Below are 24,442 nucleotides of genomic sequence, written 5' to 3'. Positions count from 1 at the left end.
GACTTGACTCGAAATTTTTCTTGGCAGTGGGAGGCAATTACTGATAATCCAATTTAAAGGTTGGCACCTCTGCGAATCTAAAGGTACAAGCTATGATCCTTCATCGGACAAAAAATCCAAGATTCCTCATCGGAAATGTCATTTATGGCATCAATAATATTTTGTTCAGTAGTAAGTCATTGATGTGCGGCCATTGTCAACTATTCACACGCTATTTACACACAGATACTGCAAAACTTAGTACCTATTGCACAACAAAGCGTGGGTAGTGTCCTTACTGCACGACTTTTCAGATGTGACTAAGCAGTTTCGTGCCTCTCCTTTCCTCCGCAGCCAATGCGATGTTGCCAGCCTGGGCACGGTATATATGCCTGGAGAATCCCGATGACACATGAACTAAAAGTATAAGAAGCTAGATGGAAGAACAGATGTTAACACTTTATTATCAAGGACGGGTCAAATCTGACCCAGCCACGGTTCTAGGAAAATCTGAATTTTTTTAAGCAGGGTGTTGCCTCCCCGAGAACTAAAATTGTGTGTGGTTGTTAAACACCATTAGTTATGAAAAGTCATTAAAATCTAGCACTCCAGGTAGAAACACAAAGAAGATAAGGAAGGAAGAACTATCAGCTGGGTCACAAATCTCCCAGCTGTTGTTCTAGTGTTAAATTACTGTTATTATTTCAAGGTCTGCCTTGTCAATAAAATTCAAAATCTAGTATATTTACTAATACATTATGGCAGACCTTTAAATAATGAATAATAGAAACACAAATTCTCAGTTCCACAGCTATAGAACAAGGTGTGTGCATCCCAGTTGCAAGTATTCCACATCCGTTCCAGTTTACCTCTTGTATTGCTAGCACCATCACATTATATTTCTTCATTTCCTTCTTCAGGTTCAATAATCCTCCAGGTTTACTCAGTGTTCTTACATTCCCTGTTGTGAAAAAGCAATTCATGTGCTATTTCTGTTGCCAGGGTCATTTATCCGTTACATCCGCCCGGTTTCCTTTGGTTCTGTAATAAGTGCTTTTTCCCTGGGTAGGTTTGTTTACCCCACGGCCAACCCGCAACCTCGAGGACCAGGGTACTGCTCTTAGTCTAGCCTTAGACCTGTCCAGCTTGGGTAATTCAGCGGATACAGAAAAGTGGTTTATACCCTGCACAGCTCTGCTACTAAGCATTGAATATTTTCCAGGCATACAAAAATTTAATAAATTTATTCCAGATGCCTTATCCAGGAAAACAACAGTTTTGTGTTTTTCAGCCATTGCCTTTGTATTGTTTGTATTAGAGTTTCAACTCACTGAGTGCATTATCTACTGAGAATTCACTTGTACTACTTTTTCTCTCTAGAGATTTGCATATTAGCTAGTCATGCACTTTGGATAAAATTTCTTCAACTGTCATTTATCACTTCCATTTTTCGACCCTCGGTTGGAGTAGGTATTCTGAACCAATGCCATTTCTATTCAAATTACATTAAAATTTCTTCACTTGTCATGTATCACTTCCATTTTTGGACCTTCACTTGGACTAGGTATTCTAAATCAATGCCATTTCTCTTTAAATTACATAAAGTTTTGAAAATGTATACTTTATTTTCTCCTCCAAATATTGATATTGTCCCCATAAAATATTAAGTTATAACTTATCTGTTTATTTTTTTAAATATTTTTTTAAAGTTTGCCAAAATACATATGCACTGTATATCTTTCATAGCACTTGTCTTATTAAAGAATTTTATTGTTTTTCTTTCAGTCAAAATACTGCACGACTCAACAACTGAAGTAATTTCATGAACTTCTCTGATTGCTGACACAGATCTAATACTGGAATGCAGTGTATTTTCATTCACAGCTTTTATGTCAGTGGAATGAGAAACAGCCTCATATTTATAATAGCCTCAGTGTTAATTATTGGTCAGTTGGTATTAATGACTTTTCAAGGTGTGATGATGAAGACTTTTATTATACTTCATAGTTATATCTATTGACTTGTAAGAATAGTGGTTTACCATGTGTCACTCTCAGGTTGTAAGAAGAATTTAGCGTTATAGTGAGAGCTGTTCTAACAACTGTTTAGCTCTCCCCCTTAGTAAGGTCTCCTGATCTGTTATTTCTGTTTAGTAACTGTGACAATTTATAATACCATGGTCACAAGCAGGTGATTTTTTTTTCACATATTTCTCTGGATGCCTAGTTACCCACAGAGACAGTTATGTACATTCACATTTATTCACAATTCGAAATTGTAAAAACATCAGATTAAAACAACAGTAAGCCATCTTCAGCTGTTTTTTTTTAATTATTTTTTTTTTAGTGTCGGCAGTATCTTTCTTTAAGGTGGTGACAGGTTTATCTTTCACCTTGTGACAATTTTATTCACATAGTTTTTGTTATATCCATTTTTAATGCTATTTCATAGATGGTACTAATTTCTTTCTTATAATTATGCTTAGAAAGCGGAATATTCAAGGATCTATGTATCAAATGATAAAAGGAACTTTTCTTATGAAAATAAGGGTGAAAAATAGTCCTGTTTTATTATATTAATCATCTTGAGTAGGCTTTCTGTAGATGTCTTAAAAAAGACAGTTGTGATTCCTGGTGATTTTAAAGTCTGAATAATTCAAAGATTTGTCAACTTCCAACCCTAATGGAAATTTAATGTATGGGTAAAAAGAATTGAGATGATCTAAAATGTTTTTCCATCCGTGTTTTTTTTAATCATTGATTGCAAATTTATCATCCACGTATCTGTACCAGTGACAAATACATTTGTATTTATTAATAACATTTTTTCTCAGCAGTTGATAGATAAATGGTCTTTGAGAATGAAAAAATTATTTATGACAAAACTTAAGATTGTTAGAAATTCAATTTCCAAGGTACTAAGAGTAATAAATTTATTCAAGTAATTTTTAACTAAACCAGTGGTGTTTTTTATAGGTATGTTTACATACATGTTTGTTATGTCAAATGATTGAGTGGTACAATTGGGTTTGAATTTTAATTGTTTAGTGATATTATAGAAGTCTACTGAATTTTTAACTGAAGTGTTAGCCAAAAAATGATGGTGTTCTTAGTTTTTTAAAAATTGTGATATTTTATAGGTGAAGGGGCTAGTTTTAAAGTTTATTATTGGTCTAATGGGGACACCACTTCTATGAATTTTAGGCAAAGCCCTAGCTGAGGGAAGCCTTGGGTTCATAGTAGTTAAATTGGCTAATTCTTATATTCTTATTCAGTAAGGAGGAAATGAATATTATTCAAGATATGTTTGACGTTCCTGTGTGGGGTTTTTTTTTTTTTTTTCCTTAATTTTAGCGAAGTTGTTCTCTGAGAAGGTTTGTTCATAGTCATTTTTTGTTAAAATAACTGTAGTGTTCCCTTTGTCAGTCTTGATAACTATAAGGTTCAGATTTTTTAAGTATTTTTTTGAACCCTCTGAAATTTTCATTCTTTTGTTTATTGTGTACTTTATATTCGATTTCCTCTTAATTGCATACTTAATCTCATCCTGTTTATCCAAACAGATGTTGTCACAGGCTAATTCTGCTTCTGCTATAGTGGTAACAAAATTATTATGGATTGAAGGGTTCACCCATTTATATTTATGACCTTTGCTTAGGATATCCTGTTCCATCTCATTCAAGTGAACACTGGAGACGTTTTCAATTGGTGAATGAAAGGCACGATTATTCAATGCCTGAGAAGCTGAATCGGTTTACATTTGTAAACTCAAACATTCTAGAAGTTTTTATATAAAGTGGAACAACAATTCTAATTAATTAGCTGTTAATATTTTATCTGAAACAAATTTTAAGGAACAGAAGAAGCTTTTATTACAATATCATCACAATGTCATACATAGTCACACTCATTCTGACTTCTTCATACCACATCGAGCGACTCTCTCATCAAATGTTTTAGCATGCACCTATTTTATCTTAAAGTATATCATATGAATGTAAAATGTACTCATGTTTTGCAATTTTCAGTACATTAATTTTAAGCCAGTGTTATTTCTAGACAACTGAAGATGGTCTCCTGTTGTTTTAATCTGATGTTTTTACAATTTTGAATTGTGAATAAGTTTGAATGTATGACTAGAAGGAACAATTATACTAGTTTTTTCATCTTATATAACATAATTGTCAATAATGATCCAAAATGAATTTTATTTGTAGTTACATTCACAAATGGGTAACATTTTATCATTCCTGCAAGATAGAACAGCGAAGAAAGGGGGCTTATATCCTTTTAGAGTAAATTAAAATTATCTTAGATTATGCAAAATTATTTGTGAGGGCAGCCCATGAATCCATGCCTCAAGTCTCCAAATTAAATTTCCTTTTCATCTTATCACGTCCATTAAGCTACTCGATTCTGACCATTAAAGGAAAAATAAGAAACTCTAGCTGTAAAATTACATGTTTTACATTATACCAAATGCTAACCTACATTTTTACCATTGGAAAATGGCAAACAAAGTTCAGGAGAAGGAAATAAATCTTTGCAAGTATTTCTTGACTTCAGTTCAATTTAAGGTGTTCATTTAATAGGCTCTGTTTTTCAACTACACATGGTGCTAAAAGCCAGAAAATGTCTTTTGACCGAACTTGCTTTTACCACTGTAAGTTACTGAAAATTTTCTCTAAGCGACCTGTGGCATGGTATCACATTTGTCACACTTCACAAAAATGGTAATTAGTGACTCCAGGCGTTATTTTTGTGATTTTCAAAGCTGTGACATGTTACGCTTTCTTCAACATTCTAATTGTTATCCCATAGATTGACCTAATTTATCACTCATCATTTAAGACACTGGAATATTACAGTATTTATCATATTGTACTTTATCAACAATCAGTATAAACTGTCAGACTTTAAACACACCTTGGAATAATAATTTTTATTTCTTATTGGGGAACTATCCCAAAATTAAAGTTTAACAGGAAATCTTCCAGTATATATTTTTTGAGATTGTATTGAGATATATAATATACAAATACATCATTGTAACTCTCATTGAATTGCTATATATATATTTTTTCAAAGATATTGCCTGTAAATGAATGTAATTTTTTTATATACACTGGCAGAAAAAAAAAAAACCACCAAGAAGGGGTTGTGCTAGATTAACAAACATTAGTAGGCATTTTTATACATCTGAAAGATGATGTTGATTCAAATTTGCCGCAAATTGCATTAGCGTGGCGCTAGTAGCAGCCCCATGACGTTGCACATCATGTTTGCTTTAAATATGGGCTGTACTGTGCGAGAGCATTAGTTACCTGTGAGATTGGACGGAGTGACTGTGAGTGGGTCAAGAATGCCTTTTACGATGATAAAGAGGCCAGTATCAAGAGCTCATTGCGGTTGAACGAGGCCCTATAATAGGGCTACGTGAAGGTGGATTTTCCTTCCACCCTATAGTAGAACGACTTGGCAGGAATGTCTCCACTGTGCATGCGTGTTGGTAGCAGTGATCACGAGAAGGTACGCTCGTAAAAAGACTGAGCTCCAGACGTCCCCGTAGCACCACCAAGAGGAAGGTCCGCCATATGCGGCATATGACTGTGGCACAGCAGACTGTGTATGCAGCAGCAATTTGAGTTGCAGTTGGCACCACAATGACGCAGCGATCTGCTTGAAATTGGTTACTCGAAGGACAGCTCCGAGCCGGACGCCCTGCGGCATGCATTCCTCTTACCCCAAACCACTGCCGTCTGGGTTGAAGCGAGAGCTCGTGGGAGGAATGAGTGGAGGTCCGTTGTGTTTTCCGATGAAAGCAGGTTCTGCCTTGGTGCCAGTGATGGCCGTGTGTTGGTTAGGGGGAGGCCAGGTGAGCGCCTGCATTCCTTCCACCTGTCTGCGGTGTCGACACATTGGACCTACACCAGGAGTTCTGGTCTGGAGAGCAATTTCCTATGACAGCAGGAGCACTCTAGTGGTTATCCCATGCACCCTTGTCTGGTGATTCAACCTGTTGTGCTGCCATTCATGAACAGCATTCCTGGGGGTGTTTTTCAACAGGACAGTGCACGCCCCTGTGCTGGTGTTGTAACCCAAAGTGCTCTACAGAGTGTAGATATGTTGCATTGGCGTGCTCGATCCACCAATCTGTCCCCAATCGAGCACATATGGGATATCATTGGACGGCATTTCCAGCGCCATCCACAACTGGCGTTAACCGTCCCTGCATTGACTGGCCAAGAGCAACAAGCATGGAACTCCATCCCACAAGCTGACACCCGGCACCTGTACTATACAATGCATGCACATTTGCATGCCTGCATTCAACAGTCAAGTGATTACACCTGTTATTAATGCACCATTATGGAACATTTGCGATGGCTTCTCACGTGGATATTAACCCTGAAGTCTTGTACCTTTCATTAATTAAATATGTTACCTCGATAAATATATTGCCAAAATTTCTGTATTCTACATTTCTTATTTCATGCTGTTGAATATTTTTCTGTCAGTGTATTTTTGTACTAATTAATGTAAATAAATATAAATGATTGTAATTTTATTGTATATTTTTGTAAAAATTAATGTAAATAAATGTTGCTGATTGTATAGTATTTTTGTTTATTTTACTGTACAGAGTTGAGTAACTGGCCTCGCTCATCTCATCTTACTAGACACTTCTCTCCACTTTGTTATTATTTTGATCATATGCTTGTAACTGTCAACTGTTTGTTTATATTGTTTTGATGAAGTCAGTTGACAGGTGGATGTGTAAAGTGTGTTATGTCACAATTTACTAGTTTGAGGAAATCAATTTTTAAAGTTCAGTTCAAAACCCAAAATCGAGTTGGGGAATATAAGTATTGATGGGCAACGCTCTCGCTCGAGACTCGAGAGAGGCGTCGTAGATCTCGAGATCGATCCCCCTGTAGTGCAAGCTGTGCGACGTACCAGTAACTACAGCTGTAAACTTGATAGTGTATCATTGGCAATGATTGCGTGAAATACGTTCTCATATGAAAACGTGTGAGGCAATACATTTTGTCAAAAGCCAGGAAAAGTACTGCATGTTCAACTATGAATCCCGTAATACCATTAACGAAAGTGAAAACAGAATGTCAGTATCTTAAACTGTTCACGACTTATTTGGGGTGGACATCTTAGCTGCATAACCATGCATAATTTGTGAATAACTGTAGATAGTAGTATAATTGGACAGTTCTGCGGCCTCCTCCCGCGGGAAATTTGAATTTTGGCGCGAGATTTGAATTTGTAAACAAAGCCACGTGCTTTTTGACAGCTGTCATCGACAACAACGCATCGCTAACCTCACTGCTGCCATCTTGACGGGCCTAAACCTCAGTAGTGCCAACTTAACCTAACTAGCGTGAGGTAAACAAAGCCACGTGCTTTTTGACAGACAACAACGCATCGCTAACCTCAGCACTGCCATCTTGACGGGCCTAAACCTCAGTAGTACCAACTTAACCTAACTAGCGCGAGGTAAACAAAGCCACGTGTTTTTTTGGCAGACAACAACGCATCGCTAACCTCAGTACTGCCATCTTGACGAGCCTAAACCTCAGTAGTGCCAACTTAACCTAACTAGCGCGTGGTAAACAAAGCCACGTGCTTTTTTGACAGCTGTCATCCGCCATCTTTAAACCACAGAGCACTGTGCTGCCCTCTTTATCGCAGTAGCTGCAAATACGTCACCCGTCATCCGCAGTGCTGCCATCTTGACGGGTCTAAACCTTAGTGCTACCAACTTAACCTAACTAGCGCGAGGTAAACAAAGCCACGTGTTTTTTGACAGCTGTCATCCGCCATCTTTAATCTATAGAGCACAGTGCTGCCCTCTTTAGCTACTTACCTTTGAAATGTGGTGGCGGATAATTTGAAAAATGCTTTTTGACAGCAGCCATCTTTGTGCACCGTGCTGCCCTCTTTAGCTAGATACCTGTGGTGGCACGCAATTCCACATGACAGCAGCCATCTTTAATCAAGAGAACACCGTGCTGCCCTCTATGTGGTGGCGGCAAATTCTACATGCTCTTGTTTGGAAACAAACACACGCGCTTTTTTGACAGCCGTCATCCGCCATCTTTAATCAACAGAGCACAGTGCTGCCATCTTTAGCTAGATACCTTTGAAATGTGGTGGCGGCAAATTCCACGTGCTCTTGTTTGGAAACAAAGCCATGTGCTTTTTTGACAGCTGTCATCCGCCATCTTTAATCAACAGAGCACCGTGCTGCTATCATGCGGGCAATTTCGTCAGCTGTCATCCACCATCTTTAATCCACAGAACACCGTGCTGCCCTCTTTATGGCTACTACCTTAAGCACGTAGTAGCGGGCAATTTGAAAAGTTCTGTTAGCTATCATCCGCCATCTTTAATCAAGAGAGCACCGTGCTGCCATCTTTAGCTAGATACCTTTGAAATGTGGTGGCGGCAAATTGAAAAATTTCACGTGCTCTTGTTTGGAAACAAACTCACGTGCTGTTTGGACAGCTACCATCCGCCATCTTTAATCAACAGAGCATAGTGCTGCCCTCTTTAGTTTGAAATGTGGTGGCGGCAAATTCCACGTGCTCTTGTTTGGAAACAAAGCCATGTGCTTTTTTGACAGGTGTCATCTGCCATCTTTAATCAACAGAGCACCGTGCTGCTATCATGCGGGTAATTTCGTCAGCTGTCATACGCCATCTTTAATCTACAGAGAACAGTGCTGCACTCTATGTGGTGGTGGTAAATTCCACGTACTCTTGTTTGGAAACAAATTCTATGTGCTCTTCAGCTGTCATCCACCATCTTTAATCAAGAGAGCACCGTGCTGCCCTTTTTGTGGTGGCGGATAATTTGAAAAATTCTTTTCGACAAGCAGCCATCTTTAATCCAGAGAGAACAGTGCTGCCCTCTTTAGCTACTTACCTTTGAGGCGGTTGATTTGAAAAATTCTTTTCGACAAGCAGCCATCTTTAATCCAGAGAGAACAGTGCTGCCCTCTTTAGCTACTTACCTTTGAGGCAGTTAATTTGAAAAATTCTATTTAACAAGCTGCCATCTTTAGTGAAAAGAGCATCGTGGTGCTATCTTGCGAATAATATTTTACGTCACAGCTGTCATCCACCATCTTGCATTGCTAACCTCAGTGTTGCCCTCTTTAGCTACTTACCTTTGAAAAAAAATCTATTTGACAAGCTGTCACCCGCCATCTTGCATCGCAAACCTCAGTGCTGCACTCTATGTGGTGGCGGATAACTTGAAAAAATCTTTTTGACAAGCAGCCATCTTTAATCAACAGAGCACCGTGCTGACATCTTTAGCTACCGCCATCTTACATCGCTTACCTCGCTGCTGCACTCTATGTGGTGGCGGTAAATTCGAACAAGTTTAATCACGCATCGGGAAAGCTAGAGTAAGCACGTGCTGCAGTGATGACGTCATTGTGCATGTTTAAACCCGTTCGTTGACTAAAAGCTTTAGTCTTCGAGAAACAGTGATAGAGTGTGGAGTGCAAACATGACGAAAACATTAGTAGTTGATGTGCAAGGCTTTAAAGTAAACGGAAACAAATTTGTGTTTAAAGAGGTGGCTGTGTTAGATTGCAGTGTGTTGTGGGCTCCAAAACTTGTTAGTTTAGTATTTAGTCCACCGTTTCCTTACTGTTTGCAAACAGATGAAGATAAAAAGCAGACTCAGTGGATTGAAAACAATTTAGGTTTGAAGTGGGGAGAAAAAGGAATACCTTATCGTTTTCTACCTTTAATGATGAATGCGCATTTGTCAAGAGCAGATCTTGTTCTTTTAAAGGGTTGTGAAAAGAAAGAATGGTTGCGTGATTTTCTACCATCATCATGTGAAATTATCGACATGCATGAATTAGGGTGCCCATCATTTAAAACTCTTCCGAAAGAGCATAGCAGAGAAACAAGTAAACAGTCTTTACAACATGTATGCATGCTCTTTGATTGGTTGTGTCGCAGTGCATGCCGGGAAGTGAACAACATATGTAAATTGCAGTGTCGAAATAACCTTAGTGTAAAAGAAACATTTGTAGAGTAAAGACATCATGTCATTTCTAACAGATACTAAGTGTAACGCAGTTGAAAAGGCGATCGTAAAGTTTTATGCATGCAAAAAGAAACTAAACACTTTTACTGAAGAAGAGTTAAATGCATTACCAAAGGCATTTTTGGTTAATGTAGCTGCGAATGCTGTAAAGAAGATTTGGGATAAGGTGCCTCGTGAGTGGACTCAAGATCCTGTTTTGTCAGAGCTTCAAACGTGTAGTTTACATCATGAACACGTGAGTTTAGGTAGCCGACCTTCTGTGAGACAGTGCCGTACATGTCAACTAATTAAACTGTATCACGGACCTAAAACTAACGAGTTGTCTTCGCTTATAAACACTTATCATGGCTGTGGAGAGAGTAAACAAGGAAAAGGTGAAGAAACGTGCTGGGAGAAAGATGAGGAAGCATGTTGGGCGTGGACTCATCAATAGAGTGATTGATCTTCTTTTCTTCGTGCTTCATCTCCCCTGCGCCCCTAGAACACGTTCGCCTGACACGTAGTTACATGCTGCCTGCATAGAGTATGTCGTGTAGCTGTTAAAATCTGCTTCGTACAGTTATGCTGTGTGTGTGTGTGTGTGTGTGTGTGTGTGTGTGTGTGTGTGTGTGTGTGTGTTATTACCTAGTGCTTTAGCTGCTCAGAATATAGCAGCACTTGTTGTTGGTGTAATAAAACGAAAACTGAGTGACAAAGACCGTAAAATAAACAAAGGATAAAAATGTATATATATATTCTAAAATAAATATGAATTGTCAAAACATATTACAGGTGTTGTTTAATCCTACAGCATGTCCTAGTGACTTAGAAGAAAGGAGAGGTAGAGGATTAAAAGAAAACACACATAAGATTTAAAGTACATCCTCTTTATTAATCCATGAATTAAAGCTGTTATTAAAACCAAGCCATTTAACATACAGTTTATTGCCACGACGTCGAATAACACGTTCAACTAAATAGTGATCAGGATATTTTGTTTTCTGCAGTTCTTCGATGTAGAATCCTCCTTCAATAGGCTGTCCACTGAGATCGCGAAGTAAATACGTAACTGGATTAGTAAGCTAAACACTTCTGATTTGAAAAATTTCAGTGCTCCAGTTAGGTGTGTATCCTTTTGCAAAGATAGACTTGTGTTTGCTGATGCGAACAAAATCACCTTCTTTAAAGCGATGGCGACGTGGATCAGCTGTTTTAATTACAAGATGAATAGCATTTATACGAGGTGTATTCTTTGTAACAAGACGTGGCTTTGTTCCGATAGTGCGATGAGGTGTATCGTTGTAGGTAGATAAAAGTCTAGGTAGCAGATCAATCCAACGATATGAACCTTGCGCTGTAAATTCTCGCCACATCATTGTTTTGAGTGTACGATTAAAGCGTTCTACAACACTTGCCTTGAGATTGCTGAACGTAGAGTAGTGTTGAATGCCAAGTAACTTGAGGTAAGAAGAAAAATCCTTGTTGTAAAACTCTTTACCTTGATCAGTTTGAAGAAGCCTTGGGCAGCGTTTCGATTCTTCAACAATATGTTTAAATGCTTCTTTAACTTGAGCTGCTGTTTTAGAACGCACGGGTTGTGCAAAAGCAAACTTCGAGTACACATCGCTAACAGTAAGTAGACACTTATACCCCTTATTACTAGAAGCATATGGAATCATTTCTACTAAGTCTGCTTGCCAGAGATCATCTTTTCCTCGTGTAATAACGCGTCTGCGACAGTAGGTGCGACGTGCTGGTTTATGTAACTCATGTGCGATGTTTACCTTTACAGGTGAGATCTTCTCTTGACGAGCCATTACAAAATAATACCGGCATAACGTAGTTCTCTTTCTATTTCTTGAATTTCTGATCCGTGACCAGTGTGCCCAGCCTCTTGCGATGCTCTTAAAAGTTGTAATCGTTCAACAAGTAAGTTTGGGTCATTCCCGTATCTTACATCCACATACGGCAACAAAGGCTTGTAGATAACGTCTAGACTACGTGCAGTCGGAAACAGCTTAGAAATAAACTCACGATACTTGTAACTCTTATTCGCATTTACAGCTTCTGTTCTCTTGTAATTACGTCGTGTTGCGTCAGTAGCAAAAAGTATTGCTTTATAGTTTTTTAAGATCATCTTGTAAAATTATATCCTTGTCAGGTATTCGTGAGAAAAGAAGTTCTAAGAGTCCTTTCGTAGGTTTATAGGTAACACCTTTTACAATGAGTTTGTTGCTATTAATCTTAACATTTGAATTTCCTATCCGGAAACAGTCATCTTCGTAGCGAATACCGTAGGTAGTGTCAGTTTGTCCTGTAAAAAGTTTTTCTATATAAGGTGCAAAGAGAGATCCATAGGTATCTTGAATAAAAGTTCTAAACTGATTGCGATACTCTGGTGTAATCATAACCTCAGACAAAGATGGTAGATTTTGCGTCGATGTAGTAGGTGTTTAAGCAATAACATCTGTAGTTAAAAGCTCAACACGCTTAGATGGTGATATATCATTAAGTTCTTCTTCTCCTTCTTCCTTATCTTCCTCTTCCTCTTCTTGATCTACATCCTGCTTCTTCTCTTCCGTATCTTCTTCATGCTTTTCTTCTTCATGCTTCTCTTTATGATATGATGTTTGCATAGAAGCAAAACTTGAAGTAGACTGCGGTAATGAAGTAGAATTAAAAATTTCTTTGAGTGGTGTACTTAGTTGTGTTTTTAAAAATAAATCCGTGTCTGCTTGAATACGTTTAAGCTCTTTAAATTTCCGTCAAATATTGTTTCGAGCTTGGATGATATGTTTTGTGATCTCCTTGCTAGATGTTAACATGATGATGGTTTTTAATCAAGTAGTTACTGTAATTCTGTGTTAATGCATATAAAATGATCGAAACCCATGCGATATCGTCCATGCTGTACATCACTTTCTTTATCAATAACTAAAAAGCTGTAACGGTGTAATGACCAACATTTAGCACACATACGTTTAAAGTCATCGAATGTCATATCAGTGTTAACATGATCGTTATACACATGTCGCATGTTGCGCTCATCTTGCCGAAAAAGCACAATAACATTTGCGTTGTCGCGTATGAACTGCTTAGGCACACGAGAATAGGTTTGGCACAAAAAGATGCAATCAACATATTTATGCCGACCCATACTAAAGAATGCACGAATAACGTTTTGCTGTTCTGTTGCGACATCATCAAAGATCATAAGAGAATTAGGAAGCACATCGTCTGGTGATGGTACTTGCTCATGTGAATTAAATTTAAAATATCTTATTCCATCTTTAACTAGATCGTGCATTACAGTTTGTAGAATAGTATATAGCGGCTGATAGAGTGACTTTGCGAAAACGTAAATATTCTCGAAGCGTACACCATTTACAGAAGTAATAAGTGTGAGTAAAAGATTTGTTTTACCGCATCCCGACGGACCTGATATAATACATCGAACAGTAAAAGGAAACAACGTTCCATGACGTTTTCTTGTAGTTGTACAAGAACTAGGTAAGAGATGTGGTACAATGTCGGTAACAGGTAGCGTGTCTTGCTGCTTTATAATCTTCATGATAACTGAATCATAAAGTACGTAATAGTAATATATATATATATATTAAACGAAACAAGAGGCAACGGTTAGTTTATGATTTGCTCTTGACTAGTAAAGTCGTGTCCAGCATGGTGAAACAACGATATCCAAACGACATGAAGAAGAAGAAGAAAGTAAAAACTGTTGGATGGAAAGATGTTATAAAGGCTGCGCAAAAAGCTATTCGAGGGGAATACAATCCTAGTGTAGCTATTACTAAGGCGTTACGCGCAGCAAGAGCGAGAATTTCTCCAAAGTGCAGAGCAATATTTAGTAAACCTGCACGAATTATTCCTGTACCAAAACGAGGAGGATTTCTTCCTGCGCTGTTTGCTGGCTTAGCAGCTTTAGGGTCATTGCTAGGTAGTGCTAGTGCTGTAGCGAGAACTGTCAAAGCTGTAGAAGAAGCGAAACAACAGTTGAAATAGAGTGAACGTCATAACAAGACGATGGAGGCAATTGCGTTACGAGGCAAAGGTGTGAACATGAAGCTAGCGCCATACAAGAAAGGGCTTGGTATCTACATTTCTCCAAAAAACGTCTACTGAATGCACTGCCATATCGAGCTCTAACGCATGATGAAGTTGTTACGTTTGCTAAACAACTAGGAATTCATTATTTTCGAGGAGTGTATATGCGCGATCAACTACCAGTGCGCCCACGTGAACGTGAAAGTGCCGTAATTAACTTGGACGACAGTCGTGGACCTGGAACTCATTACGTTGCTTATGTAAAACGTAAATCTAAAGTATGGTATTTTGATAGCTATGGAGATTTACGTCCTCCTTTTGAGCTCATACGTTATTTCGGAAGCAGTGCAGACATTGTTTACAATAAAAACCGTGTGCAAAACTTTAATACACGCATGTGCGGACGATTATGTCTTATGTTCTTATATCAAACCCAGACAGTAGAGAAAGTGCATTAGTGTCTACGTGATGACGAACAGTGAAAGAACGTTTGCTGTACGTGGAGAAGGACCTGAAACAACCGTCTATTTTAATACACCAATCGAACCTGGTTATCAGCCGCATAGTCTTGGACTAGTATCGTTTGAAAGCTACAATAAAATCTATAATGTGCGTGATGGTTTAAACAAGTTCTATTACGATGAGTATGTGCTAACACTACCCTCAGGTAGTTATACAGTAGACGATATTCATGACTATATTGAAAGTACGTTAATTGATCAGTTTGGGGAAGATAGGTTTAGTAACCATAATTACAAGTTCTCAGTCACTATAAGCAACATTACACATAAATGTGTTATTGAATCATCATTTAAGATTGACTTCAAATCACAACCTGATTCGATTGGACCACTGCTTGGATTTTCATCGAGGGAGCTCCTACCGAACGTACGTTACGAGTCTGATCAACCTATAAAACTCTTCGATGATTATAATGTGAACATTACTTGTAATATTATTACAGACTTGAATAGTAATCTACAACCTTCGCACGTCCTGCACGACTTTATTGTTACAGAGGAACGTGGATATACTATTTGTGAGAAACCAGCAGTAGTTCTTTATCATCCTGTGTCTGTAAAACACATTAGCAACATTACTCTTAGACTTGTAAATAAACATAATCAGCTTATTCATTTAGATCAGCACGCGTACGTAGCTTACAAACTACATCTTAAACCAGTATGAAAACCATATATAAAACACGGTGTACATTCCGAAGACATACTACATGTGTGCAGAGACTCATCGAGTTAACAGATACCCATAAGCAGATACTCCAAGATTTAGGATATACACTACTACAACAGAATGGAAGAAATTCTAGACATTACGAATACAGTAGAAAGTCGTGAAGGTGTAGTACGAAGTGAGCTTCATTCCTATCGACCTTTTACGTTTGGATTAAATAACAATGATGAAATTCATTTTATTATTAATCAGCAAGGTGTTTACACCTTACCACACGAAAGCTACCTCTATATTGAAGGACGACTAGAAAAGTCTGATGGAATTGGACCAAGCACTTCACAACTAAACAACCATGCTCTAGCTTTTCTCTTTTCTGAAGCGCGATATGAAGTAAATAATGTTGAAATAGATCGAACGAAGAATGTTGGTATTACAAGTGCAATGAAACTCTACCCTTCTTTCTGTGATGAAGAAAGTAATCTTTTGCGGATGGCTGGATGGTGTCCAAAAGCTACTAACAACTGGATGATTAATGAGGATGGAACTTTTACGGGTATGTTATCACTGAAACATATTTTTGGATTCGCAGAAGACTTTACACGTATTATAATCAACGCAAAACAAGAGCTTATTCTAATCCGTGATCGAAGTGATTACAATTCTCTTAAAGCAGTAGAAACACCAGTAGAATCGAAAATAACACTGCATCGTATACTGTGGCGGATTCCACATGTAATCTTATCTGATCGTGAAAAACTTCGATTGCTCAAGATTGTAGAAAATGATACACCATTACCTATACGTTTTAGAAGTTGGGAGCTGCATGAATATCCTGTGTTACCACCTACAAACAAGCATAGCTGGGCTGTTAAAACATCACGTTTTACTGAGAAGCTCTTGTACATTATTTTTGGATTTCAAACTAATCGTAAATTCAATCACCAAAAAGATTGCTCACTGTTTGATCACTGTAAATTAAGACACGTTAGACTATATCTCAACGGAATTACGTATCCCTACGAATACATCGACATTAACTTTGAGAAAACTAAGTTTGGGATGCTCTATGACATGTTTTGTAAATTTCAATCATCGTATTATCAGAAAGAAGATCGTCCGCTATTTACACCTCAAGAATTTAAAAATAAAGCTCCGGTTGTAGTTATAGACTGCTCTTATCATGAGGAATCTATAAAAGAATCTCCAGTTGATATTCGTTTAGAATTTGAAACATCTGAAAACATTCCTGCTAACACAGCAGCCTATTGTCTTATTATTCATATGAGTGATGTTACTTACCATCCGCTAACGAATATTGTTACGAGACTATAAATAAGAATAGATCTTTATCATTTTCATTAGTGTGTGCTTCGAGATCGTACGCTATGGAACAAAACTGTAAATGTGCATGCTGTTTGCATGCTCATACGCAACATCTTATTTATGTTTCACGAGTGAGTGAGGCTATTAAGATGTTCTATAAACATTGATCGTCGATGCCGAAACATCTTATTCAATACTTACCACCAGGATTTTTATATACGTACGCTGCCTCTTACGTACATAATTTTTGGGACATCCTTCCTCTACACAGTAAGATGTCGATCGAAGTAGCTTTATGCAGAACTTGTGAACGACATTACAAGCATCGGGGAGAAAATGGTGATGATGATTGGGATGGACCAAATCCGAGGAGTGAACACTGTACACAGTGTATGAATGAACTTTCTCTAGTACCTCATGATGATGATGATGATTCCGAAAAGGAATAACAGCAAGGTAAGAAGTATATGATCTTCTCTGTAAAGCATAACATACTTAGTATAATATATTTCTAAATGTTTTGTTTAATTTGAATGTTGCAGGAGGCATTTCAGAAGCATACGTTGTTAAGAAGCACACCAACCTTGTCAGCAGCGAAAACGAACACTGTTGTAGTACATTTGTAAATAAATATTTGATCGCATTCAAAAAATGTTGTACTTATTGCATTGCTTTACACCGACTTACTCTTAAGGAAAACGATCAGGTCTAAACATGCACAATGACGTCATCACAACAGCACGTGCTTACTCTAGCTTTCCCGATGCATGTTTAAACTTGTTCGAATTTACCGCTACCACATTCCTTTACACCGACTTACTCTTAAGAAAACGGACAAGTCTAAACATGCATGATGACGTCATCACTGCAGCACGTGCTTACTCTAGCTTTCCCGATGCGTGATTAAACTTGTTCGAATTTACCGCCACCACATAGAGTGCAGCAGCGAGGTAAGCGATGTAAGATGGTGGTAGCTAAAGATGTCAGCACGGTGCTCTGTTGATTAAAGATGGCTGCTTGTCAAAAAGATTTTTTCAAGTTATCCGCCACCACATAGAGTGCAGCACTGAGGTTTGCGATGCAAGATGGCGGGTGACAGCTTGTCAAATAGATTTTTTTCAAAGGTAAGTAGCTAAAGAGGGCAACACTGAGGTTAGCAATGCAAGATGGTGGATGACAGCTGTGACGTAAAATATTATTCGCAAGATAGCACCACGATGCTCTTTTCACTAAAGATGGCAGCTTGTTAAATAGAATTTTTCAAATTAACTGCCTCAAAGGTAAGTAGCTAAAGAGGGCAGCACTGTTCTCTCTGGATTAAAGATGGCTGCTTGTCGAAAAGAATTTTTCAAATTAACCGCCTCAAAGGTAAGTAGCTAAAGAGGGCAGCACTGTTCTCTCTGGATTAAAGATGGCTGCTTGTCGAAAAGAATTTTTCAAATTATCCGCCACCACAAAGAGGGCAGCACGGTGCTCTCTTGATTAAAGATGGTGGATGACAGCTGAAGAGCACATAGAATTTGTTTCCAAACAAGAGTACGTGGAATTTACCACCACCACATAGAGTGCAGCACTGTTCTCTGTAGATTAAAGATGGCGTAAGACAGCTGACGAAATTACCCGCATGATAGCAGCACGGTGCTCTGTTGATTAAAGATGGCAGATGACACCTGTCAAAAAAGCACATGGCTTTGTTTCCAAACAAGAGCACGTGGAATTTGCCGCCACCACATTTCAAACTAAAGAGGGCAGCACTATGCTCTGTTGATTAAAGATGGCGGATGGTAGCTGTCAAAAAAGCACGTGAGTTTGTTTCCAAACAAGAGCACGTGAAATTTTTCAATTTGCCGCCACCACATTTCAAAGGTATCTAGCTAAAGATGGCAGCACGGTGCTCTCTTGATTAAAGATGGCGGATGATAGCTAACAGAACTTTTCAAATTGCCCGCTACTACGTGCTTAAGGTAGTAGCCATAAAGAGGGCAGCACGGTGTTCTGTGGATTAAAGATGGTGGATGACAGCTGACGAAATTGCCCGCATGATAGCAGCACGGTGCTCTGTTGATTAAAGATGGCGGATGACAGCTGTCAAAAAAGCACATGGCTTTGTTTCCAAACAAGAGCACGTGGAATTTGCCGCCACCACATTTCAAAGGTATCTAGCTAAAGATGGCAGCACTGTGCTCTGTTGATTAAAGATGGCGGATGACGGCTGTCAAAAAAGCGCGTGTGTTTGTTTCCAAACAAGAGCATGTAGAATTTGCCGCCACCACATAGAGGGCAGCACGGTGTTCTCTTGATTAAAGATGGCTGCTGTCATGTGGAATTGCGTGCCACCACAGGTATCTAGCTAAAGAGGGCAGCACGGTGCACAAAGATGGCTGCTGTCAAAAAGCATTTTTCAAATTATCCGCCACCACATTTCAAAGGTAAGTAGCTAAAGAGGGCAGCACTGTGCTCTATAGATTAAAGATGGCGGATGACAGCTGTCAAAAAACACGTGGCTTTGTTTACCTCGCGCTAGTTAGGTTAAGTTGGTAGCACTAAGGTTTAGACCCGTCAAGATGGCAGCACTGCGGATGACGGGTGACGTATTTGCAGCTACTGCGATAAAGAGGGCAGCACAGTGCTCTGTGGTTTAAAGATGGCGGATGACAGCTGTCAAAAAAGCACGTGGCTTTGTTTACCACGCGCTAGTTAGGTTAAGTTGGCACTACTGAGGTTTAGGCCCGTCAAGATGGCAGTACTGAGGTTAGCGATGCGTTGTTGTCTGTCAAAAAACACGTGGCTTTGTTTACCTCGCGCTAGTTAGGTTAAGTTGGTACTACTGAGGTTTAGGCCCGTCAAGATGGCAGTACTGAGGTTAGCGATGCGTTGTTGTCTGTCAAAAAGCACGTGGCTGTCAAAAAACACGTGGCTTTGTTTACCTCACGCTAGTTAGGTTAAGTTGGCACTACTGAGGTTTAGGCCCGTCAAGATGGCAGCAGTGAGGTTAGCGATGCGTTGTTGTCGATGACAGCTGTCAAAAAGCACGTGGCTTTGTTTACAAATTCAAATCTCGCGCCAAAATTCAAATTTCCCGCCAGAGTTCAAATTTCCCGCGGGAGGAGGCCGCAGAACTGTCCAATTATACTACTGATAGGATGTACACCTACTTGGATACTAGAGGCGTGCATTATTCGAAACCGAGACTGGAAAGATGTGCTTTGCTACATATGCAACCCACATTACACATGAGTGGAACGTGTAATCTAAAATGCCCGACCGTGCTCCAATTCTTTCAGCAGGGGTGATGGGAAACGCTCTCGAGACCGATTCTTGTGTGCTGCGAGCTGTGCGACGTCCCAGTAACTAGTGATGGGCAGTCTGAGACGAGATCTCGAGACTAGCACAAGCACTATTTCGAGAGATCTCGAGAGCGTTGTCCCCGCAGTGTGTGGCGAGCAGCGTGTTGTAGGCCTACAGGTAGTCGGAGCTGTATGCTGTTTGTGCCGAATATGCGAATAGCAATCCACGCACCTTCTCCATTCCGTAAATGGGTCAACAAGCTACTAGGGTGTTCATTTATATCGAGGTCTATTTTGACGCAATATAACATAATTATAAATGATACGCATTCTGACATTGTATGTACTGGTAGGTACACGAATAAATAGGCTAAGTACAGAAACTGAGGGCTGCTGTAGGGTACCTGGATACTAGAGGCGTGCATTATTCGAACTCGAGACGATGCAAGATGCGCCTTGGTGCATATGCAACAACCATTACGCATGAGTGGAATGTGTGATCTAAAATGCTTCAGTTTGCTCCAATTCTTTCAACAGGTAGGTGTACATCGTTATCAGACCCCATATTCAATATAATATGACTACTGCTTGTGTTTACCAATATTTTGGTGACGAAGGAAATAATTCCTTACAATGTTATAGATTATTCGCGTCATAATAAGGTACATCGATATATGACGGTGCAATGTGTAATTGTGTCTAGTTGCACGCGACAACTTGAAGACGATGTCCGAAACGCAACGTAAGTCGTGGATGTCTGTTATTTTGAAGAGATGTCACATAGCACAGCCCGCTGTGTTGCTTGTTCAAAAGAAGTAAAATTATGTCGGCAGAAATACTTCTGGGATGATCCGGCACTTAAAAACGCGTATCAATGAAGAGGAATAGTCGCAGAACACCCCCGGCCCGGTCTGCATTGACAAGAAGCTACCCTGTCGACAACGACTGCGAGGTATCCAGGTAGATTTACATCCTATGTACAGTTATTAACAAATTATACGGGTTATTCAGCCAAGAAGTCCACCTGAAATAACTCTTGAACAGTTTAAAATACTGACATTCTGTTCTCACTTTCGTTAATGGTATTAAGGAACTCATAGTTCAACACGAAGTGCTTTCCTAGGCTTTTGACAAAATTTATCGTCACACACGTTTCCAATATGAGAACTGCTGATGATATACTATGAAGCTTGCGCTCGTAGTTTCTGGGAAGTCACAAAGGTCCTGGCACACGAGAATCGTCTCGAGAGCGCTGCCCATCACCCCTGTCGAAATAATTGGAGCAAACTCGGGAATTTTAGACTACACGTTCCACTCATGTGTAATGGTGGTTGCATATGTAGCAAAGCACATCATTATTTTCCCGTCTCAAGTTTGAATAATGCACGTCTCCAGTATCCTAGTAGGTGTACATCCTATCTGCAGTTATTCACAAATTATGCAGGGTTATTCAGCTAAGATGTCCACCCCAAATAATTCGTGAACAGTTTAAGAAACTGACATTCTGTTTTGACTTTCGTTAATGGTATTAAGGGGTTCATAGTTAAACATGCAGTACTTTTCCGGGCTTTTGACAAAATGTATTGGCTCTCACGTTTCCACATTAGAACGTTATTTCACGCAATGGCTGCTGCTGATATACTATCAAGTTTACACTCGTAGTTACAAGTACGTCGCACAGCTCGCACTGCAGGAGAATCGGTCTCGAGAGTCTCGAGATCTGCGACTTCAGTCTCGAGCGAGAGCGTTGCCCATCACTACCAGTAACTACGAGTGTAAGCTTGATAGTTACCATCAGCAGTTCTCATATGGAAAAGTGTGTGACGATAAATTTTGTCAAAAGCCCAGGAAAGCACTGCATGTTGAACTATGAGCTCCTTAATATCATAACGAATCTTAAACTGTTCACGAGGTATGTCAGGTGGACTTCTTAGCTGAATAACCTGTATAATTTGTTAATTGTTATTAGGATGCAAACCTACCCGGGTGCCTTACAATCGTTGTCGGCAGGGTAGCTTCTTGTGATTCAGACCGGACCATAGGTGTACTGTGACGATTCCCCTTCATTGATATACGTTTCTAAGTGACGGATCATCCCAGAATTATTTTTGACGGATCATCCCAGAATTATTTTACTTCTTTTGAATAAGCAACACAGTGGGCTGTGCTATGTGACATCTCTTTAAAATAACCAACATCCACGACTTACGTTGCGTTTCGGACATCGTCTTGAAGTTGTCGCGTACAGCTATAGACAATTTCACATGGCACCGTCATATAAATTATGACGCGAATATTCTATAACATTGTAAGGAGTTATTTCCTTCGTCACAAAAATATCGGTAAACACAAACAGTGGTCATATGTTATTGAATACGGGGTCTGATAACGATGTACACCTACCTGTCGAAAGAACTGGAGCAAACTGAAGCACTTTAGATTACACATTTCACTCATGCGTAATGGTGGTTGCATATGCAGCAAGGCTCATCTTGCCTCGTCTCGAGTTCGAATAATGCACGCCTCTAGTATCCAGATACATGTACCTACAGTAGCCGTCAGTTTCTGTGCTTAAACCACTCATTCGTGTACCTACCAGTGCATACAATGCCAGAATGCGTATCCGTTATAATTATGTTATACTGCGTCAAAATAGAACTCGGTAGAAGTGAACGCCCTAGTCGCTTGTTGACACGTATTTAGGAAACTGTGAAGGCCCGCGTTTGGCTATTCGCATACTCGGCACTGTACCTGCCGAGGCTTCAGTACATAAACAAGTTACCGTGGTCCATGAATATGACATTAGAATGGAGCACCTCCGATGAGCTTCGAACTCAGCCCGGTCATCGAAGTCTCACCTTCCCCTACTAGAATGATTCGCTAACTGAGTCGGTATAGCATTCGGGTCTGACTGGAGCGTCCGATGGGGCTATAATTTTCTAATAATCTCTAGTAGGGGAATATTAATTATGAGAGGAACACTAGTTCATTACTAATGAGAAGAGAAACAATATCTTGTATAACAATTTTACTATACTATTGAAACACATCTTATTAACATGGATATGCCAAACAACGCACTTTACAAATATTATTTAGATTGATCTAGACGTCGTGAATGTTCGTTAGTCTGTCTCTACAGCTCATTCCACCGAGCCCGATAGCTGTAGTCGCTTAAGTGCGGCCAGTATTCGGGAGATAGTAGGTTCGAACCCCACTGTCGGCAGCCCTGAAGATGGTTTTCCGTGGTTTCCCATTTTCACACCAGGCAAATGCTGGGGCTGTATCTTAATTAAGGCCACGGCCGCTTCCTTCCCACTCCTAGCCCTTTCCTGTCCCATCGTCGCCATAAGACCTATCTGTGTCAGTGCGACGTAAAACAACTAGCAGAAAACACCTCATTCGACGTTAAATTATTTCAAATTCAAAGAAGCCTTTCATCCTGAATTATTTACACTATTTCAAACTTAGAGAGGCGTCTCCTCTCGAATCATTTACACTTATAACTTTGCGCACACGTTTAATTAGTATGGACATTCCCTGCTGTAGTTCTGTTTACCTGTTTAGAATTAATATATTCAAATTATATCAAGTTACGATATCCTATGAACTGAAGCGAACGTATGTTTCTGTGAGTAAATTTTTTTGGAACTTTTGAAAGTCGTATCACAACACTTCCCTAAATTAATCATTGCTGAATATGCAATATAATACACACGCTCGCTTCATTAGGATTTTTATCAATACGCATAACACGACATTATTTACACAACGTTGCTACCTGTGGACCCTAACATAAACAGAGTTTCATAGTACTTCCTTCAAGAGATGGGCAAGAACAAATACATTTCAAACGCACGATGAGTCACAGATGGTACAAATCATCTGTTGCTGGTGGCAGTGAGTAGAAGCTTTCACTGTCTCCTGGAATAAACTCGGGATTTTCTGAGACGGGGTATATTTAACCTGGAATTCCCTGCACGCTGTAAATAATTAAGGAAAGAAATTGGAGGGACCCTTCCTTTAATGCACATTGGAATCTATGCGACGTTGGTAATATTTAAATTGGCGCACGTAATCGCTGTGCCGAGAGGAATGAACCAACTACTTGTATTATTTTCCCTTTCAATGGAGTAAACCTTTACTTCGTCTCCTCTGACGGGCTCGTAAATCACCCAGCTGTGAATCGCCCACGGCCTACTTCGAAATAGCGGCCACTGGGTCTTCTCATACAATTGCTTCACGGCAAATAATCTCACTTCTTTCTTTCCTGGCCACAATGGCAGCACATTAAATATCGGATCTAAATCCGGCCGTAATCGTCATCTTCGTAGCACGGTATCCACTTCGCGCATAGTAGCCTAATAACAGACTCCAGGGGAAACGTTACATTTCTACTTCACAATCTTCATTAGGGCTACAGCCTGTCTAGTTACCTCGTTCCTCCTCTCGGTACCTCGAATACAATGCTATTTAATGATGAACCCCTGCCATACGGGCCCATCACGCACTCACGAGCTAAATAATTCGACGATATAT

At 39.5% G+C, this 24,442-nt stretch overlaps 1 protein-coding gene across 1 annotated transcript in view; it reads left to right on the top strand.

Moving 5' to 3' along the window:
• Positions 1-2,289, top strand: part of LOC136875796 (uncharacterized) — a 28,368-nt gene extending 26,079 nt beyond the window's left edge. Inside the window, exon 2 of the mRNA XM_067149399.2 lies at positions 1,765-2,289. The gene's annotated coding sequence lies outside the window, so the exon portion shown is untranslated. The remainder of the gene's footprint in view (positions 1-1,764) is intronic.
• Positions 2,290-24,442: the final 22,153 nt, after the last annotated feature.

This window comes from Anabrus simplex, chromosome 6, assembly GCF_040414725.1.
Source record: "Anabrus simplex isolate iqAnaSimp1 chromosome 6, ASM4041472v1, whole genome shotgun sequence".
NCBI classification, from domain to species: domain Eukaryota; kingdom Metazoa; phylum Arthropoda; class Insecta; order Orthoptera; family Tettigoniidae; genus Anabrus; species Anabrus simplex.
The sequence above is the reverse complement of the archived record's forward strand: the minus strand, read 5'-3'. Positions and strand labels throughout refer to the sequence as shown.